We start from the raw sequence: 20782 nt of genomic DNA on the forward strand, positions 1-20782 counted from the left end.
GACTCCTCCTAGGCAATACAATAACATAACAGTGGGTTTTGTCAAATGCGGATCAGTAAACAAAGCCATAGAGATAAGTTGATTGGTTAACATCAGAGTGCTTCAGGTCACTTTTTTTGGTAAATGTTAAAGCAGAGGGGACTTCCTTATTATGCTCACTCAGGTAGACTGGAATCTTCTTTTTACAGAAAAATATGATCTGTTTTGAGAGCTATCTGCTTCCTTAAATTTTCAGTGGGAGTATATGACATCTAGCATGTGTGGTTCTTTTTTGGAGTGTCTGTACTCTCACTTAGGTGAGAATATGACCAAAACTTAAAGAATTACCATTAGTCTCAATAACCGTAATTTTCTTTTTTTTTAAAATTTCCTTTGTCTTTAAAATTTTTTTTTATACTTCATGTTCTAGGGTACATGTGTGCAACGTGCAGGTTTGTTATATATGTATACATGTGCCATGTTGGTGTGATGCACCCGTTAACTCATCATTTACCTAATATATCTCCTAATGCTCCCTCCACCCACCCCACAACAGACCCCGGTGTGTGATGTTCCCCGTCGTGTGTCCAAGTGTTCTCATTGTTCAATTCCTACCTATGAATGGGAACATGCGGTGTTTGGTTTTCTGTTCTTGTAATAGTTTGCTGAGAATGATAGTTTCCAGCTGAATCCATGTCCCTACAAACTCATCCTTTTTTTTTTTTTTTTTTTAATACTTTAAGTTGTAGGGTACCTGTGCACAATGTGCAGGTTTGTTCTGTTCCAATTAGGTCAGTGGTCCATGTTTAACTACCAGGCCCAGGGTGCGGTGCCGGGCTGTCTGCCTGTGGATTTCATTTCTGCCTTTTAGTTTTTACTTCTTCTTTCTTTGGAGGCAGAAATTGGGCATAAGACAATATGTGGGGTGATCTCCTACCTTATTGTTATCTCTGATTACTGTGGATGTTAACTTTGATCACTGGGCTAAAGTTCCTCCACTGCAAAATGACACTTTTCCTTGAAAGCATTTATAAACAACCAATCCCTGGACAACACCGCACATCAGCCAAATCAGATACACTTGAGGGATGGTACAGGCATTGGTAGGCTTTAAATGCCCTATAAGTGAGTCTAATCAGTATCCAGAATTGTAAACCTATGGCTTAGACAGTGAAGATTAGAATCCTGAAAATCAGCTAGGAGACCATTCCTAAGGCTTCTCTTTAAAAAAAAAAAAAATCTAATTCTAAACAAAAGCAAATACATGTGGATTTTGGCATGGACATATGGTAGAGAAATAGAGGAAAAATAGAAATCACCTGATGGGGAAAGAGATGAGTGAGTAGACTGCAGTCCAATTTGGAAAAAAAAAAAAACAAAACGCACAATCAGGTGTGATGACACTTGCTTATAATTCCAGCATTTTGGGAGGGAAAGTGGGTAGATCACTTGAGCCCAGAAGTTGGAGACCAGCCTGGGATATCACCAGCCTGGGTGAAACCCCATCTCTAGAGAAACAAACACAAAAAATTAGTTAGGCATGGTGGCATATGCCTGTGATTCCAGCTACTCAGGAGACTGAGACAAGAGTATTGCTTGAGCTTACAAGGTTGAGGCTGCAGTCAATTATGAACTCGCCACTGCACTTCAGCCTGGGTATAAGAGTGACACATTCTCTCTTAAAAAAAAAAAAAAAAAAAAAAAAAAAAAAAAAAAAAACAGTAAAAATAATGTTCTAAGGTCACATCTAGTACAAAAACTACATCTTGTTCTGTGATGTTTAGGTGCCATAATTAAAATAGAACATGGAGGTGTTTCCATATGAATAGCTGAAAGATTCTCTACTTTTAATGCAACTGTATTGTATTCTATTGTGTAGATATAAGGTAATCTGTTGAATTAGCATCGTGCTGGTGAAAGTCTAGGTTGTTCCCAATATTTTGCTGTTAGACAAACAATACAGTGAATAACCCTGATTAGGCGTCATTTTTCAAGACTGGTAGTGTGATAAATTTTTCCCAGTAAAGTTTGGAAGGCAAAAATATATAATTTTTCAATTTTCATATGCATCGAGAAATTTTACTCTACAAGGTTTGTACATATTTTTATGTTCCAGAAAAAGTAGGGGAGGGTAATATCACCTCAGTTGCTCTCACACAAATGTCCTGAGTGACAGGACCTTTAGGGACACAGGCACACAGCCATATCCCTGGTGCCCACACAGGGCAGGGGCATCTGGATCCTGGGAAGCTCCAGGAAAGGCGAGGATCCCTTCTAGAGGACACCCTGCTGAGGATTAGAAAGGGGTCAAGGAAGTCTAGAGATTACAGCAGGTCTTAAACTAAGGGAAAGTTCAAGCGGAGGGCACAAAGTTTCAAGGAGCAAGCTGAGGTGAGAAAGTGGTAGAGACTGATGGAAGAAAAAGGTAAAAATCTCCAGGGAAGCTAGGGGAGGCATATCAGGGCTCTCCACTCAACTTCAGCATTGAACTTTGTAGTGGTCATGCTGGTGGGGCTCTGCGAGCTTCAGAATGTTCAGCACTATCTGGGGACTCTACCCAATCAAGGCCAGCAGCACTCCCTCCCCCAGCTCTGACAACCAGTAATGTCTCCAGACTTTGCCAAATGCTTTTCTGAACGCAAAAATTGCCCCTGGTAGAAGCATTAATCTACACTAATCTACAAAAGCAAATCACCACTAAAATCTATCACCTCTTGGTAGCAAAATTACAAGTGTGAGAGGGGTAAAATGGAGGTCTTCAATATCTATTGAAATGACTTTTACTTAATCAGCAATTTGATGTCCCAGAAAACATGTTTAGAGGTGATGCCACATGGCTGCCTGTACCTCACAGCAGGAAGAGTGTGGGTTACCCAAGGGTCTGTAACCATGAACTGGAAATGTCTGTAAATGTGAAAGGGAATGACACACACTGGGTTATGTTAAAAAATTGATGTAGGGAATTCTGTAGACATTGGGATAAAAAAATACACAATGTAAACCCAAACCCCATTCTGATTCTTTCACCATCTTAGGGCAATCTTGTCTATCTTTGAATGGTAGTATAGGGATTTTTGTATATTTTCAAAACTGCATACTGTTGAATCATTTTTAAAATAGGAATAAATCCCAAACTGGATGAAGTAATTGGACACTGCTGGAGTCTCACTTTTGACCAGGAGAGCTGACAACATCCTGCTCCCCCTGGCCTGGACACTGTCTGGCTCAGGGGACTAAATGCTCTCTTATTATGGAGAAAGAAGATGTTTTGAACATTCATCATTCACCCATTCACCTCTCACACCCGTTGACCTCTCAAACCTCTTCCCCACTCCTGGATTTCATTCTCAATTTACTGAGCTCCATTTCTGTCCCTCATCCATTCCAACATGTGGTGGGTCCAGGTGGTGGCTTCTGCCCATGGTTTTGTAAAAAACAAAAATAAAAATAAAAAAGACTTTCAAAACTGCTTTGCCTGATACCCCCTTAAACTGACTTCCACCTGCAACACTATGATCATATCCACAGAATTTCAACACTTTTTCTGATAGTCAAATGCTTTCGATCTCTCATTAGGAAATGTGACTCTCTCCACCCTGCATAAACATTTCCCAGTAGAAATGAACACAGAGATACTGCCTGTGTGTTCCCAAAGGAAATGGTTTCTATAAGAACATGTGAAAGCTGCAATTATAGAAAAGACCAACTAAAACATATATTATGTAGATGATTCTCACCATTCCTTTAAGAGATACATTGTAAAACATGACATTAATAATTATTCTAGAAGAATAAAGCATGCATACTGTTTTCTTAAATTAATTTTAATAAGGTGGTTCCTCCCATGTGCCCAGGCTGGGCCTCTGAACAAAATTCTCCATCTTCAGTGGCAATGCCTGAGAGGATGACATGGACTTAGGCCTGATATGCAGCCATCCCTGTCCACCCTGTCCCTGCTGCAGGACAGTACCAGCCCAGGGCCCAAATCTCCTGCTGAAGAGCTGAGAGAGAAAATGGAATATCCAAAGAATCTTACCTTTCTCCAGTACACTGGAATGGGTACCAGTGCAGTCCATTTGCCCCTGAGGACACCCACCTGTTGGTCTTTGGCTTCTAAGAGTCAGACCTCACTGGCTTCTCGGGGTCTCAGCTGCTTTCACTCTGCTGAGCCCTGCTCTTTCCCATGGGGATCACTCCTCTGCAAGGCATGTCCTCCAGCTCCAGCTGACAGGTCAGCCAAACCAGAACCAAGAGAATGAACAAAGATTTCTATATCTAGTATGTCAAACAGAGATCCAAACTGTACCAAAAATAAAGAAGTAGAGATGAACACAACTCCTCTGACAACATTGTGTTCCAAAGCAATGTCTTCTCATTAAGGAGCTCACTGTCCCTCAAATAATGGTGCAGAAATAACTAGGTAGCGACATGCAAGACAATAAATGTAGAGAACTATACTTCCAACCATGTCAAACAATTATCTAAAAATGGATCAGTGAGTTAATTATAAGATCTATAACCATAAAAACATCTTAGAAAAAGACATAGGGGTAAAACTTAATGACCTCAAGTGTGCCATGGATTCTCAGGGATGACCCAAATGCATGAGAAACAAAAAAGAAAAATAGATAAATTGGGCTAAAGATGCAAGGCTTTTGTGCATCAAAGATATTATCAAGAAAATAAAAAGACCAAACACAGAATGACACATAATAGTTGCAAATGACATAGACAATGATTTCATGCCCAGAATAGATAAAGAACTGCTACAACTGGATAACAAAAGGACAAACCACCAATTTATATAAATGGGCAAAGGACGCAAATAGACATTTCCTCAAAGAAGATATGCAAATCATCAAGAGGGACATGAAAAGAAACTCAACATCATAGTCATTAGCAAAATACAAAGTGAAAGCCACAAGGAGATACCACACTACACCTACAAATATGGCTACCATTCTTTTAAAATGTTAAATAACAAGTGAAAGGCTTATGTAGAATTTGGAATCCTCATACATTACTGGTGAGATTAGAAAAAGGTACAGCTACTAGGAGAAACAGATGTGCTGTTCCTCAAGAAGATAATCATAGAATTCTCATATAAAAGAGCACCCATTCCTAGATATGTTCCCAAAAAACTGAACCAGGGACTCAAATAGGTACTTGCATGGGACTGTTGATTGCAGCATTACTCATAAAAAATAAAATATGAAAACAATCCAAGTGTTCATCAACACATCAATAAACAAATGTGGTGACACATACAACAGGATGTAAATCTGCCATAAAAAGGAAGGAAGCTCTGACATCCGCTGGGACATGCATCGACTTTGGAAACACTATGCTAAGTGAAATATGTCAGAAACTAAATAACATATATATATATATATATATATATATAATTTCATGTACATGAAACATCTAGAATAGGCAAATTCATAGAGATAGAGTAGAGACGATCAAGGTCTAGGGTGGAAAATACAGGGAGTTATTGTTTCAATGATACAAAGTTTCAGTTTAAAATGACAAAAATTTTCTATGAAAAACAATGGTGATGGGAACTTAACACTGTGTATGTGGCTAATTCCACTTGATTGCACATTTTAAAGTGGTTAAAATAGCACATAATTCACAGAACTGTGAAAAATCGATTTCTATTATTTAATTCACCGAGGCTAAGTTGTTTGTTTTAGCAGCTAAAGCCCATGAATACATCATCTGACCCAGTGTTTCCATGAAACGTATCACTTTTTCAATCAAGTTAGCTGGAAGCTCCCAAGCCCATGTGCAGTGCTCAGCCCCAGACATCACTGCCCCCAGGGTACACACAGTGCCGCCTACTGCACATACACACAAACTCACAGAAGGTGACAAAAATCTGCGTTCGGGACATCCGATTGTGAAAGAGGGAGAACAGTCAACGTGGAGCCACAGGGAATGGGACTCACGGGGCTGGAAGGTGATGGAGCTGTAACATAACATATGTGTGACCTCGCGTGAAATGTGCAGATCCTTGTGGAATAAAACACGCAGCCTGGCAGGGACTTCGGCCACCCACACTTCCCTTCCAGTCCACCAGAGGGCGGCAGAGTCCCTCCAGCCTGGAGCCTTCCCAGGGGATGCCGACGTCCCTCAGCAGAACCCATAGCCAAGCAGGGTCCACCCTCACCAGGGTCACCTCGGCCCAAGACCTCAACGTCCTCCATGCTCCCCACATGGACTCTGTCAGCTCCTCCCTGACCTGGTGGCCGCCAGCCTAACACCACTCCCTCTGCAGGCAGCTCCTGCCCCACACACCTGCTCCTTCCCTGGGCTCAGCTAAAAAGACATCTCCCAGGGCAGCGCTGGTGCACGCGAAGCCACATTGCGCGCTTTCCCCTCGTGACCTCCCTCCATCCTCATCAACTCTTTCTGTCACTGCTCCCTAAATGCCCGCCCCTGCTCCATGTGTCCTGTTCTCTGGGGCATCCCAGGCCAAGCCTAGCGCTGACACAGAAAAGCGGCTGCCTGAGGGTCCACAGCCTCCCTGGGAATCAGTCAGGCACCCTGTGACCTGCCTGCCCGCTGCACCCCGTGGGGCTCAGAGCCCGTGTGATGGTCACACACAGGCACCATCCAGGATGTGGCCACCTACCCCCGGTTGTCCCTTGGGAAGACAGAACTCTCCTGTGTCCCTGCAGCGAGAAGGGGGTATTACTGCTCTTTGCTCCCAGAACACAACTCACCCTCACCTGCCCTCTCAGGGGTGAGCAACGTCCCTCCAAACAGTATCTCTGGCGACAGCCTGTTACTCCTCTACAGAGAGTAGCTTCGCCAATTCAAAACCCTTAGGACAGACCCCTGGCTATGTCAGCACATGGAGGGCTGAGCCCATCATGATCACGGAGTAAGTCGGGATGAATATCTCCAGCTCTTAACCCCTGCTCTGTCCCAGGCTCCCCTTCCTGTGTCTCAATGAGCCATGTTCCACGGGGTTCCTCGGTAACTCCCCACTTCCTCCTGCACCACCATGGGGAAGTGTACTGTGCTGACCACAGTACAGTCAGCTGGGCACAGAAGAGAGGACACAAAAGATGGTCAGGAAGAAATGAGAAACCCTGAGCCCCAGCTCAGCCACCAGTCCCCAGGGAGCAATAGAGTGACTGAGAACTGTCCTCTGACCATGGGACTCACAGCCCCCTCTGAGAAACCAGCACAGGCCTCTCCTCCCAAGAGGCATGAGAGATTCACCCTGCACACCTCCAGGAAGGACAGTTTACTGTGGGACACCCAGGTCCTGAATGTCCATCCTTGGAAGCTACAGCCAAGCTAGACACAATTAGAGAAAGGAATGGTCCCTGTCACCAGGCAACACACAGCTCACCCACAGCACAATGGGGTGTCCCTGTGACAGGGACCTGGTGCAGCTCCAGCCTCCTGCACTGAAGGGGAGAGCTAGATGGGGATGAAAGAGGGCAAAGGGCACAAATGTGCACCCCGACCCAGACCCATGGGGATAGCAGGAGGTTGAGGTGCAGGACTGTGCTTGCCCAACCTACAGGGTATGTGTGCGACCGTGTGTGTCTGTGTGTGTCTCTTTTGTGTGTGTGTTTGTGTTTCTGCACATAGTGTGCATCGAGGTTTGTTGACATAATCACTGCTGAAAAAGGCAGAGGCCTCCACAGTTCCCAGGGACCTGACACACAGACAAAAGGAAATAGAGAAGGAGGGACAAGGAGGCAGGACTGAGAGGTGGGGACAGAGGGGTGTCCTGGGCACAGACCCCGCCCATGAGCCTGAGAAGTGCTCCTGCCCCGGGAAGAGGCTCAGCACAGAAAGAGGAAGGACAGCACAGCTGACAGCCGTGCTCAGAAAGTTTCTGGATCCCAGGCTCATCTCCACAGAGGAGAACATGCAGGCAGCACAGGCCACGGGGCCCCTCTCAGCCCCTTCCTGCACACTGCACATCACCTGGAAGGAGCTCCTGCTCACAGGTGAGGAGAGAACTTCCTCGGAGAGGACAGGAGGAGGAAGCAGAATGATTGGATGGGGTCTCCTTGAGAGGATGGGGTTCTTAAAAATGAAAGTCAGCATTTTGGGAGGCTGAGGTGGGTGGATCATGAGGTCAGGAGTTCAAGACCAGTCTGCTCAACACACTGAAGCCCCGTCTCTACTAAAAATGCAAAAAATTAACCAGGTGTGGTGGTGTGCTCCTGTAATCCTAGCTACTTGAGAGGCTGAGGCAGGAGAATTGCAAGAACCCAAGAGGCAGAGGTTGCAGTGAGCGGAGATTGTGCCACTGCATGCCAACCTGGCTGACAGTAAGAGACTCTGTCTCAAAAAAAAAAAAAAAAAATACAGGAAAGAAGGCTCTGTTGGAGCCTGGATAGGGAAAAATATACGCAAGAGGGACGGGGTCAAAACAGGAAAATCACATTGAACCGGAATTGGTAAGAGGTAGGAAAATCTCAAGTGTTCTGGTTTCCTGGTTAATCATCACTGGACACCACATTTTGAAAAATGATAATAATAACTATTATCAGATTGCACTTCAAATGAAAATGTAAGCAGGGCATGAAACACTGTCCTCACCAAAAACCTCAACAATTGAGGAAAGAAAAAAAACACCCCAGGCATGGAGGGCCCTTCGAACCCTCATATCTGCAGGAGTCTGCAGCCTGTCCCAGGCACTGGGGTGCAACCAAGATCATAAAAGTCCCTGTCCTCACGGAGCTCATGCTCTCATGGGGAAGAAGACAGACATGCAAAGAGATCTAGAATGTGAGGTCAGGTGTTGACAAGAGCTCTGGAGGGAGCAGAGCAGGGAAAGGTCAGAAAGGGAAGACCCAGAGTCTCTGAAGGAGGTATCAGGAAAGAAGTCTAAGGATGCCCTGATGTGAGCATGACCTGAGGGCAGTGTGGAGGGAGCCATGCAGACCTCTGGGGAAGAGAATTCCAAACAGAAAAATACCGAGGTCAGAAGTGTTGAAGGAATGGGGGTCACGCCGCTGACCTTCACCCAGTAGGACAGTAGGACAGTAGGACACAAACACACAATCACACACACACACACAAAAAGAGGTATGTGTGGATTGTGTGTGTGTGTATGTGTGTGTGTCTTCAAGGTTGATGATTGAAGAGATCTTCTCAGGACGCATGACCCCATCTTTTCACCCCAATACATAGGTCTCAATATTGACTGATGCTCTCTCCACCTCCTAGCATCACTTTTAATCTTCTGGAACTCGCCCACCACTGCCCAAGTCACAATTGAAGCTCAGCCAACCAACATTTCCGAGGGGAACGATGTTCTTCTACTTGTACACAATTTGCCCCAGAATCCTGCTGCCTACATCTGGTACAAAGGGCAAATAATGGACCTCCAGCATTACATTACAGCATATGCAATAGACACTGAAAGAATTGTATTTGGGCCCGCATACAGTGGACGAGAAAGAGTATATTCCAATGCATCCCTGATGATCCAGAGTGTGAACCAGAAGGACGCAGGATCCTACACCGTAGAAATCATCATAAAGCGACGTGATAGGACTGAAAGAGTAACTGGACATTTCACCTTATACGGTGAGTGATTCCACATGATCCCTGGGTGTTGGGGAGTGGGGGTCACTTCTACTTTGCACACACAGGATGGTCAGGCCCAGACTGTGCCTATGTCCCTCCCTGCGTTATGTCCCATGTTGGGGCTTCAGCATTTAGTGCAGGACACACACAGAGGAGACAAACTACAACAGATCAGAATTCCTTTCCTGTCTCCAGACCCTGCAGACACTTGCTGCACAGGAAGGACATAATGATGGGGGGTGCTCAGCAGGAGGAGATCAGTCTCAGCCAAGTACCTCATGCCCTCTTCATAAACTTGACCCTGAGAAAGACCCTGGAGAACTGAGCAGGGCTTTGCCTAAGAGGCCCCCTGAGATACTCTCAGAGAAGCTCAGCCCAAGAAGCCTCAACCCCAGACCCCGTCCCTAAATCCTTACTCCAGATAAAGCTGAGGAGCCTGTGCCAGGGCTGGGTTGTGGCAGGGCTTACTGGGACAAAGGATTCACCAGCTGTCTGAGGACTGTGTCTCATGGAGCTGCTCACTAGCCAGGGCTCAGCCCTCAGAACCTCATCTGGTCAAGGACAGAGCTTTCTTCACCTGACACTCAGAGTAGAGAGGACTGAAAGACAAGCTTTGTAGGCCATCAGCCAACTGCATTGTGAGGCTTAGGACACTCCACAGAAAGTCTAATGTCCCCAGAAGCAGAAGCAGAAGCAGAAGAGAGAAAATGTACCTGACAGCAGCTTATCCACAGGGATCTGACCTAAAGGTGCTCTCTCATGGAAGTGAATAATAATAAATACTGTTTGTGTGAACACCTCCACTGTGCCAAGCATTAGGTCAGGTGACTGTGAAGAATTTACAATTTATTCACAGATAGCATGAAAAGCCACAGTCCATTTGCCATTTAGCTTATTTGACTGAGAGAAAACTGAGGCACAGGAAGGCACAGTCACTGAACCAGAGTCACACAAACACAAAAGGCAGATCAGGGTCACATGAGGTCTGTCTGCAGCCACAGGTCCATCCTCTCCTCCACCAGAAGTGAGGGCTTATTGGGTTCCAATGACCCTGTAGTCATTTATTGGCTCAAATCCTCTCTTCTTAGGCATCCAAACATCAGAGGAGTGAGAGCAAATGGTCAGCTGATTAGTCTGCACTCCAGAACTAAATCACCTGCCTCAACCATCAGAGTTAGTGCAAAAAATGTCCAGGCGTCCCCCTCAGATCTTAACCCCTATCACTGAACCTGAAATCCTGTGTTTCCCAAAGTGTCCATGTCACTGGCGCGACAGGAGAAAAGAGAGGACCTTGTTTTCATTCCCCACTCACACCCTGCACCAGCACAAGTCCAGTGAGAGACACACACTCAGGAGCTCTCACATAACAAATGAAGGAATTGAATGAAGAAACGAATGATCCATAACCTCTTTAGAGACTGGATCTTGGATGCAGAATCCTAGGAAATTCTCGCCACACCTGTCCCTTGTCCTTCAGAGGCTGACACTCACGTTTCATCCCCCCACTTCCTCTTGCCCCTAAAGCCATCCCACTTCATGTGTTACTCTGAAGCTCTTTGGCCACTGGAGGGTTTTCAGGGCTCCCTGGTCCTGGACTGTGGAAACGGGAGCACCTGGTCCCTGGCGTCACTGAAGTCACTGTATGCCCCACTGTTCACTGTCATGCTGTCTCCGCCTCTCTCTGCTTCTCTGTGTCCCTCATCTTCCTCCCACTTCATTCTACCTGGCAAGCCCTGTCCTGCACAGCTTCTTCCTCCATCCCTAGGCCTTCCCCAGACACTCCCTCTAACTAGGCTGACTGTTCTGTTCCCTTCCTGCTAACACTGTGACCTGGCCCACCTCCCAGGAAATAGGAAAGGCACAGAAATCAACTGGAGTTTCCACTCCTGAAAAGCTTCATCTCGAGCCAATGTCCCCAGGTCACTAAGAGAATGATCTTCCACTGTAGCCCCATCCAGGGATCTTTCCCTTTGTGAGGCTGATCTGTGGACAAGACCGTGGGACAGGGAAAGGCAGCTCCTCCATCCACTCTTATAATTCCCAAACAAGTTCTTCTGGCCTCCTGCGCAAAAAAAGAAAACAATTTATCCCGATGGTGATTTGCAGTAAAGAAAGATTTTAATAAGTCCAAGTCTGCCAAACAGGAGGACAGAGGTTTATTATTACTTAAATTAGCCTCCCTAGTGGATCACGGGTTAGAGATTTTCAAGGATAGTTTCAGGGACACAGGACTAAAAAATGGGTACTGCTGATTGTTTGATGATGGAATCATGTGGGCGGAGGGAAATGATCCATTTGTGCTTGAATCCGCCTCTAGGTGGGGACCACGGGACTGACTGAGCCATTAGTCATGGGTATGGATGAGGTCAGCAGGTTGACAGAATGCAAAGAATAAGAAACATCTCAAAACACCAACCTCAGGTTCTACAATAGTGATGTTATCTATTGGAGCAATTACTTACAAATTTTGTAAACTCTGACCAAATGACATTTGAGCAGTAAGGGATGTGGAAACTGTGCCTGCACTTTAGCAGAATTCAGTTCCCTCCTATAATCTTACTCTCATGGTTTTTCACCAGTTTTACAAAGGCAGTCCCTGGGCAAAATAAGGGTATTAGTTTTATCGAGGAACTATTATTATTGTTTCTTCAAAGTTAAACCATAAACTACATTCCTCCCATGGTTAGCCTGGCCTATGTCCAGGAATGAGTGAGGACAGCCAACCTGAGACTAGATGCCAGATGGAGTCAACCGTGCTAATTTTGTGTCACTGTTGGAATCGTTGCACTGACTCACCAGGGTGTCAGAGGCTGGACAGGCCTGCAGTCTCCAAAACCAATGGGCTTATTTCACCCATTTCACTTGTGACTCCATTCTCAGCCTACTATGGAGTTCACATTCTCCGGTCACTTCCTAGAGACTTCTGGTTTCCCGTCAGGCATACGACAAGCTTGAAATTTGTCACTCTGTTCTAACAGTAAGTAAACAGCTGAACAAACTCAAAAGTCAACAACCCATTGAAATCCCTCAGAGATGGCCTGGCACAGTGGCTTACGCCTGTAATCCCAGCACTTTGGGAAGGTGAGGCAGGTGGATCACGAGGTCAGGAGATCGAGACCATACTGGCAAACACGGTGAAACCCCAACTCTACTAAAAACACAAACAAATAGCCAGACGCGGTGGCAGGCGTGTGTAGTCCCAGCTACACGGGAGGCTGAGGCAGGAAAATGGTGTGAACCCCGAAAGTGGAGCTTGCAGTAAGCCAAGACCGTACCACTGCACTCTAGTCTGGGCAACAGAACGAGGCTCCATCTCAGAAATTAAAAAAAAAAAAAAAGTGCTGTTAGAGAAATGAAGAATGCTTTTGATGCTTACTGGTAGAATGCACACAGCAGAGGAAGGACTGCCTAGCTTGAGGATGTGTCAATAGAAACTTCCAAAACTGAAACAGGAAAGTTCAAAAAGAGTGGGGGAAAAAAGTGGGACAACATATTCTACTTCATATTTAACATTTTGTATTGACAATAGCAATTTTTAAATTTTGTAGTTGTGGGACAACTACCAAGGCTGTAACATACATGTAATGGGAATACTGGTGGTGTCGGGGACCTGTTGGAGGTGGCCAGAGGTTGCTATCTGATGGTTTTACTGCCTGTGCCACATATGATTGTTTCCTCCTGATGATGCCATTTTCATAAGTTGGTGTTGTTCGTGTGGGGGACACATGAGCCATTGGCGTCTCACTTAGACTCTTCCTAATTCACACAAACTGAAACTCTAGTTGTATTTCCTGAGGTTAACAGAAAATGAAGAAAGCATTTCACATACCTGTTTTGGGTTCCTCCCCATTTTTCCTAACTCTGCACAGAAATTAGAAACAGGGAGTTCTTTCTATATTTACTAACATAACACACATCACTTCTTTTAATTCTGCATCATTCCTCCCTTTATGTAATTGACACACTGGCCATTTCTGTCCTTTTAATGGGACTCTTTCTACTTAAGGACTTGCTAATTTCAAATCACCTTTGGCATCTTTCTTTGAGCATAATTTGATCCTGCTGGAATTCACCCCACACCTAAATCTTAATTTGGTATCAAGAGAAATACTACTACCGGCAATTGATCTTAGATATTTGAACCATCAGTTAAAATTTCCACTTATGACAACATTTTAAAGTTTCCTTCAAAATTTTTTTTTGTCTTGTTACTAGAGTCAGAACATAACATGAGGTCTAAATTCCTGACAACTTTTTAACGGGAAAATTACAGTATTACAAATTGAGCATCCCACATCTAGAAATCCAAAATCTGAAATGCTCCAGAATCCAATGCTTCTGACCACTGATGTGATGCTGAAAAGATGTTCTCACTGGAGCATTTTGGATTTCAAATTTTTCAGATTTGGGGTGATAAACCAGTACATCTACTGCAAATATTCCAAAATAAAAAAAGAAGTTAGAAATCCAAAACGCTTGGTTTTAAACTTTCTGCATAAGGAACACTTTATCTGTATGAACTATAGGCATGAAGCTGTACAGGAGATCTCTAGAACCTCCTCAACCTGCCTAACTGAAACCACACAGCTATGGAACAATGCCCTATTCCCCCGACCCCAGCTCCTGAACACTACTATTCTACTCTCTGATTCACTCTGGAATCCACTGAGATGAGGTACATAGAGTAGTCAAACTCATAGAATCAGAGAGTAGAATGTCTAATGACAGAAAGTTTCTGCAAGACTTCTTCCCAAATATTGTTCTAATAGCCACCAAACACATATCGTCCGTGAAGGCCAGACTTCCATCATCAGTTCATGTTCGCCCTTTCCCCCAGTCAGTTCTGCATTTTCAAAAACCCACATGTATTTCTAGAAACAACCACATGGTCCTCACCTGCCCTCTACAGGGGGAAGGGAACATCATGGACACAGAACAGGGAACATGGTCTTGGTCCAAAGCTATCAGCTCTTGCCTGTCCCCGTCACTCTTTGTAGGTCATTCCTTGGACTCTGCTCTATCTTTAGAGGTCACTGGCTCAAGTCAGTCACTATGAGACAGCTGGAAAAACTGCCCCACCTTGTGGCGCCACTGCCTAATGACTGAACAGACCTCCAGGCTTGACTCTGGTCTCCTCTGTGTTTTTTCTGCTGAAGTACCCAGTCCCAGGCCAGACTTCCCAGTAGCCAAAGGGTTTAAGGACAATGGGAAGTTCTATCATCCATCTCTAGGATGTCCTTGAAAGGGAAGCTGTAGATAAAACGTATCTTGGGGGGCAAAGTAAGACTGAAACTAAGAAGATTCCAGCACTGCATGCTCCAGGTGAGGACCACAGGGTGGGCCAGGCAGGCAGTTGGAGAGGGATGGACTCAGAGGGGCACTAGGGGCTGTGACTGCTGGTCCCATGCCTTTCCATGACCCAATACTGCTGCTCAATTCACACATGAGAAAGTCTGTGCTTCTCTCATATAAAGCAGGCAGCCTCACAATCTCTGAGCCCTCAGATTGCCATGTGTCTGTCTTGTAACACACACACCTGATATGGGCTTTTAAGGACTTGGGTGGGCTGAAAGGTGGGAAATGCCAACTCTGATTGAAAAATGTCTTTGGAGGAATCAAAGGTGACACACAGGGCAATCTTCTCTCTGTTATCTGCACAGTGGAGACTCCCAAGCCCTACATCTCCAGCAGCAACTTAAACCCCAGGCAGGCCATGGAGACTGTGACCTTATCCTGTGATCCTGACACTCAGAACGCAAGCTACCGGTGGTGGATAAATGGTCAGATCCTCCCTATCAGTCCCAGGTTGCAGCTGTCCGAAAACAACAGGACCCTCATTCTATTTGGTGTCACAAGGCGTACCGCAGGACCCTATGAATGTGAAATGAAGAGCCCAGTGAGTTCCAGCCGCAGTGACCCAGTCACCCTGAATCCCGTCTGTGAGTATCTTCTGTTCCTCTGTGAGCCACGCTGCCATCCCAAATACACATGGCCAGAGGCCAGGCCTCCCAGTCCCTCTCGGGTGCAAGTACAGAGACCTTTACCCCTGGACATCAAAGCTGGCCATGACTACAAAGAGTAGCCTTAGTCTTGACCAACAATGGGAGAGAAGAGGCTGCTCCTGTCATGGGAGATTCAGGGTCCACAGGTTATGATGGGAGAAACAGGTGACCGTCTCAGGGTCCAGATCAGTGAACACAGCAGGGATTTGACTGGGACTTCAGTGTTGTGACTTAGCTCACAGGGTCAAGGTGGCCCTTCCACAGACCAGCATTTTCCCTTCCCTCTGACATCATCATCTGTGACTTTATTCTCTTTGCTCCAGATGGCTTGGATGATCCTACCATTTCTTCTCCGTACACCTGTTAGCACACAGGGGAAGTCCTCAAGCTCTCCTGCCTCACAGACTCTCACCCACTGGCAGAGCTTTCTTGGCTGATTGATGGGAAGTTCCAGCAATCAGCACAAGTGTTCTTTATCCCCAAATCACTAAAACATGTAGAGGGGTCTATGTCTGTTTCATACATAACTCAGCCACTTTTGGAACAAATCTCATAATCCAGAGGATCATAGTCCCTGGTAAGTGAGTCCCTGGGGCACTGGCAATATGTTTTCCAGTGAAGTCTATCTGGCTATCAGGGAAGAGTCACCTGCCCTCTGCAAAGGGAGAGGGAAAATCAAAAACCCAGGACAGGGAATATGTTTCTGCTTGAAAACCACCAGCTTTTGCCTGTCCCCTTCACTCTTTCTATATCATTCTTTAGACTATACACTAACAATGAACAATGTAAAAGGATATTAAGAAAAGAATTTCCATTCACATTAACATCAAAAGGAATAAAATATTTTGGAATAAGTTTAATCAAAACTGTCTGAGGTTTATACCTTGAAAACTACAAAGCGTTACTGAAAGACATTAAAGACGACATCAGTATATGGAAAGACATTTCATTTTCACGGATTGGAAGAATCAATATTGTTAGGAAGACAATACTACCCAAAGTGAGCTGCAGTTTCAACGCAACCCCTACCAGAATCCCAGTAACATTTTTTGCAGAATTACAAAAACCTGTCCTAAATCTGACCTGACAGGCTCTTATTAATGACTGCCACAACACAGAAACTGAGGAAAAGATGGAATCATGGAAACGTGGAAAGATTTGATGACGTAGAAAATAGCAGTCATTATTTCTCACATCCCAAAGCCTTCAAGAATATACAAGTGCCGCATGACCACTACGAAATCGACCAAAAACTAATCACCAAGCTAGAAAGGTGGTGAGAGAAAAAAAAAAGAAAGAAAAAAAAAGGCAGGAAAGTATTTGGCCTATCACTTCCCACTTTTGCATACTTAACTGATGCTGAAAAGAAACCCTCACCTGAGCATTTTAGGTTTTGAATCTTTCAGATTTGGGATGCTACACCAGCAAGTATGTGAAAAACGTTTCAGAATCAAAAAATGTCAGAAATCCAAAACACTTTTTGTCCTAAGTCTTATGGATAAGAAATACTCAATCTGTGTGAACTATAGGCATCGAGCTGTACAGCAGATCTCTAGAACTTCCTCGTCTTGCATAACAGAAACTGCACACCCACAAAAAACTTCTGATTCTCCCCACTCCCAGCAGCTCTCTTCTCAAATTCACTCTGGAATTCACTTACATGAGGTCCCTAGAGTAGTCAAACCCATGGAATCAGAGAGGAGAGTGTCCAATGGAAGAAAATATTTGCAAAACTTCTCCCCAAATTTGTCTCATATACATCAAACACACATGGTCCATGAGGACCAGATTTCCAGAAGTTCATTCCCACCCTTTCCACCAGTCAGTTCTGCATTTGCAAATGTCCACATGTGTTTCTGGAAAGATCCACATAGTCCTCACCTGTCCTCTGCAGAAGCAGAGGAAACTTAAAGAATCCAGAATAGGGAACATGGTTCTGCTCCTAAGTCACCAGCTATTGCCTGTCCCCTTCACTCTTTCTAGATCATTCCTTGCACTCTTCTCTGTCTTTGGAGGTCACTGGCTCAAGTAAGTCATCATGAAACACCTGCAGAAAACTGCCCCACCTTGTGCCTCCACTGCCTGATGACTGAACTGACCTCCAGGCTTGTCTCTGGTCTCCCCTGTCTTATTTCTGCTGAAACATCCAGTCCCAGGCAAGGCTGTTCAGTATCTTAGGGTTTCAGTACAATGGAAAGTTCCATTATTACTCATCTCTAGAATGTCCTTGGAAATGGAAACTGCAGAGAAATCATATCTGGGGGGCAAAGTAAGATGGAATTTGGAAGGGGCCCAGCAGTTGCATATTCCAGGTAAGGAACTCAAGGTGAGCCAGCAAGACAGTTGATTAGAGAGGGACTGGGAGGGGTACCAGGGGCTGTGGGTCCCACTGACCTGTCTGTCCATGACCCAACACTGCTGCTCAATTCACACTTGAGAAAGTCGGTGCTTCCCTAAGACAGAGCAGGCGGCCTCAGAGTCTTTGAGCCCTTAGATCATCATGTATCTGTCTTGTGACACACGCACCAGCTACTGACTTTCAAGGACTCGAGTGGGCTGAGAGGTGGGAGATGCCAACTCTGATTGAAGGATGACTATGGAGGCATCAAAGGTGCCACACAGGACAATCTTCTCTCTGTTATCCACACAGCGGAGCTGCCCAAGTCTTACATCACCAGCAACAACTTCAAACCCATGGAGAATAAGAATGTTGTAGCCTTAACTGTGAACCTAAGACTCAGGGCTACACCTATGTGTGATGGGTAAATGGTCAGAGCCTCCCGGTCAGTTCCCAGGCTAAAGGAACTCGGTAAAAACAGTATCCTCATTCTAGCGAATGTCACAAGAAATGACACAAGACCCTATGAATGTAAAATACGGGACCAAGTTGGTAGCATACCCAGTGACCCAGTCACCCTGGAGGTCCTTTGTATCTTTGGTTCCTCTGTGGACCAGGCCACCAGCTAAAATCCAAACGACCAGAGGCCAGGCATCTCAGTCTCTCTCACGTCCAAGTACAGACACTTTTATTTCTGGACACCCGAGCTGGCCATGACTCCCTGCCCTGGGAAAACCTGGGTAGGCACAGCCTTAACCAAGAATATAAGGTGAAGAGATACTCTCATCATGGGAGACTTGGGGTCTGCATCCTGTGATGGGAGAAACAGGTGAATACCTCAGGCCTTGACTCAGTGAACACAGGAGCGGTTTGGCTGGGCCTTAAGGGTATGTCTTGACTCAGAGGGACACTGGTACCTTTAAGAGACCAGGAGCATCTCCTTCCCTCAGACGACATCACCTGTGGCTTTATTCTCTTTACTCCAGATGGTCCAGACGTCCCCAGCATTGTGTCTCCATTCTCCAATTACCATACAGGAGAAAAGCTCCACTTGTACTGCTTCGCGGACTCTAACCCACCGGCAGAGTATTCTTGGAAGATTAATGGGAAGTTTCTGCAATCAGGACAAGAGCTCTTTATCCCCCATATTACTACAATGCATAGCGGACTCTATGGTTGCTCTGCTCGTAACTCAGCCACTGGCAGGGAACGTTCCACATTCAAGATGATCGAAGTCTCTCGTAAGTGGATCCTGCATCATTGGCTATAGGGTTTTAGGTAGAGTCTCTCTGGCTTTCGGAGAAGAGTCAGGAAAACATTTTTTATTCCCAGCTTGTGTCCCATGGGCAGGAGCAAATCCCAAATTCTCCTCCTGAGCCCTCCCAATTTCTCTCTACAGATTCTCTTCTCCTTGTGTTTCTGTTTTCTCATGGCTGAACTTGAGTCCAGGCTGAGAAAGGTAGGGAGGGGGATTTGTCAGTCCTGAGCCCGATGTGGTGGAAGAGGCTTCACAGAGGGACAAGAAGGAGAGTCCTCAAGGACAAGTTTTTTCTCGCTGTCACCAACACTTCCCTTTCTACCACGTCTTTGTTTTCTTTTACTACTCCATGAGCTTCAAGGAACATCTGAGGTTTGAAACAAGCTCACATTTTTCCTCCAAATGAGGAGGAAGTCCCCTGGATGAGAGAGGAGCAGCTCAGACCGCTCCCTACTCTGCTCCGGGTTTCTCTGGTGTCTGGCCCTGCCTGACTCCACCTGGGGTGGGACCAGCTTGTGTGGAGAAAGAGCCCTGGTGGCCTGTCCTGAATTCGGCTAAATCGAGCTGCCAGTTGAAGTGAAGCCTAGGTTGCAGGGAAATAAGAAGAGAGGGAACCTCGGGGCCGACTCTTGAGCTGTTTCCTGGCTCTGAAGTCATCGGCTGTGTGAGGCTGTGGGCACAGCACTAGGACACAGCACAGAGGAGAGTGAGTGATGCATACTTGGACAAATAGGGAGATTCACCTCTGGAACTCTGCATGGCAGGAAACGGGCAATACCAAAAAGTGTATATTTATAGAGTATAAGACTACCAGGACACTATTTATATATCTAATATAAGGCTTATCATTAACTATTTCTAAGTGTGCAATTTAGTGTTGTGTAACCATCACACTATCCATTTCCGGAACTTTTTCCTCCTACCATTACACTTCTGTACCCAATAAATAGTAACTCTCACTCCTTCTCCCCCTAACCCGTAGCACTCACCATTCTACTTTCTGTATCTATGTAACTGGCTATTATATCTTTTATAAATGGAAGTATGTAATAATTATCCTTTTGTATCTGGCTAATTTCGGTTAGCATAATGTCTTCAAGGTTCATCCATTTTGCATGATGTATTGGAATTTTATTTCTTGTTAAGTTTGAATAACATTTCTTTTTTATTATTATTATTACTATACTTTAAGTTCTAGGGTACATGTGCATAACGTGCAGGTTTGTTACATATGTATACTTGTGCCATGTTGGTGTGCTGCACCCATCAAATCGTCAGTACCCATGAACTCTTCATTTACATCAGGTATAACTCCCAGTGCAATCCCTCCCCCCACCCCTGTGATAGCCCCCGGTGTGTGATGTTCCCCTTCCCGAGTCCAAGTGATTTCATTGTTCACTTCCCACCTATGAGTGAGAACATGTGGTGTTTGGTTTTCTGTTCTTGTGATAGTTTGCTGAGAATGATGGTTTCCAGCTACATCCATGTCCCTACAAAGGACACAAACTCATCCTTTTTTATGGATGCATAGTATTCCATGGTGTATATATGCCACATTTTCTTAATCCAATCTGTCACTGATGGACATTTGGGTTGATTCCAAGTCTTTGCTATTGTGAATAGTGCCACAATAAACAC

General features: G+C 45.2%; 2 long non-coding RNA genes and 1 pseudogene across 5 annotated transcripts in view; 1 reads left to right on the forward strand and 2 right to left on the reverse strand.

Moving 5' to 3' along the window:
- LOC140711854 (uncharacterized) overlaps positions 1–20782 on the reverse strand; it is a 591910-nt gene that overhangs the window by 117056 nt on the left and 454072 nt on the right. The window lies entirely within an intron of this gene.
- Positions 666–18882, reverse strand: LOC140711850 (uncharacterized). Of its 3 annotated transcripts, XR_012093157.1 has the most exons (3): positions 4076–5333; positions 1586–1657; positions 666–1487 (listed from the first exon to the last, which is right to left on the reverse strand). It is a non-coding gene; the product is annotated as an uncharacterized lncRNA (long non-coding RNA). The 3 variants fall into 3 exon arrangements; XR_012093156.1 differs by lacking the exon at positions 4076–5333 and adding an exon at positions 17943–18882 and having other exon boundaries at positions 666–1657; XR_012093155.1 differs by having other exon boundaries at positions 666–1657.
- On the forward strand, positions 5428–19164 carry LOC140711849 (pregnancy-specific beta-1-glycoprotein 2-like; annotated as a pseudogene).

The sequence above is a fragment of the Chlorocebus sabaeus genome, chromosome 6, assembly GCF_047675955.1.
Source record: "Chlorocebus sabaeus isolate Y175 chromosome 6, mChlSab1.0.hap1, whole genome shotgun sequence".
In the NCBI taxonomy this organism is placed as follows: domain Eukaryota; kingdom Metazoa; phylum Chordata; class Mammalia; order Primates; family Cercopithecidae; genus Chlorocebus; species Chlorocebus sabaeus.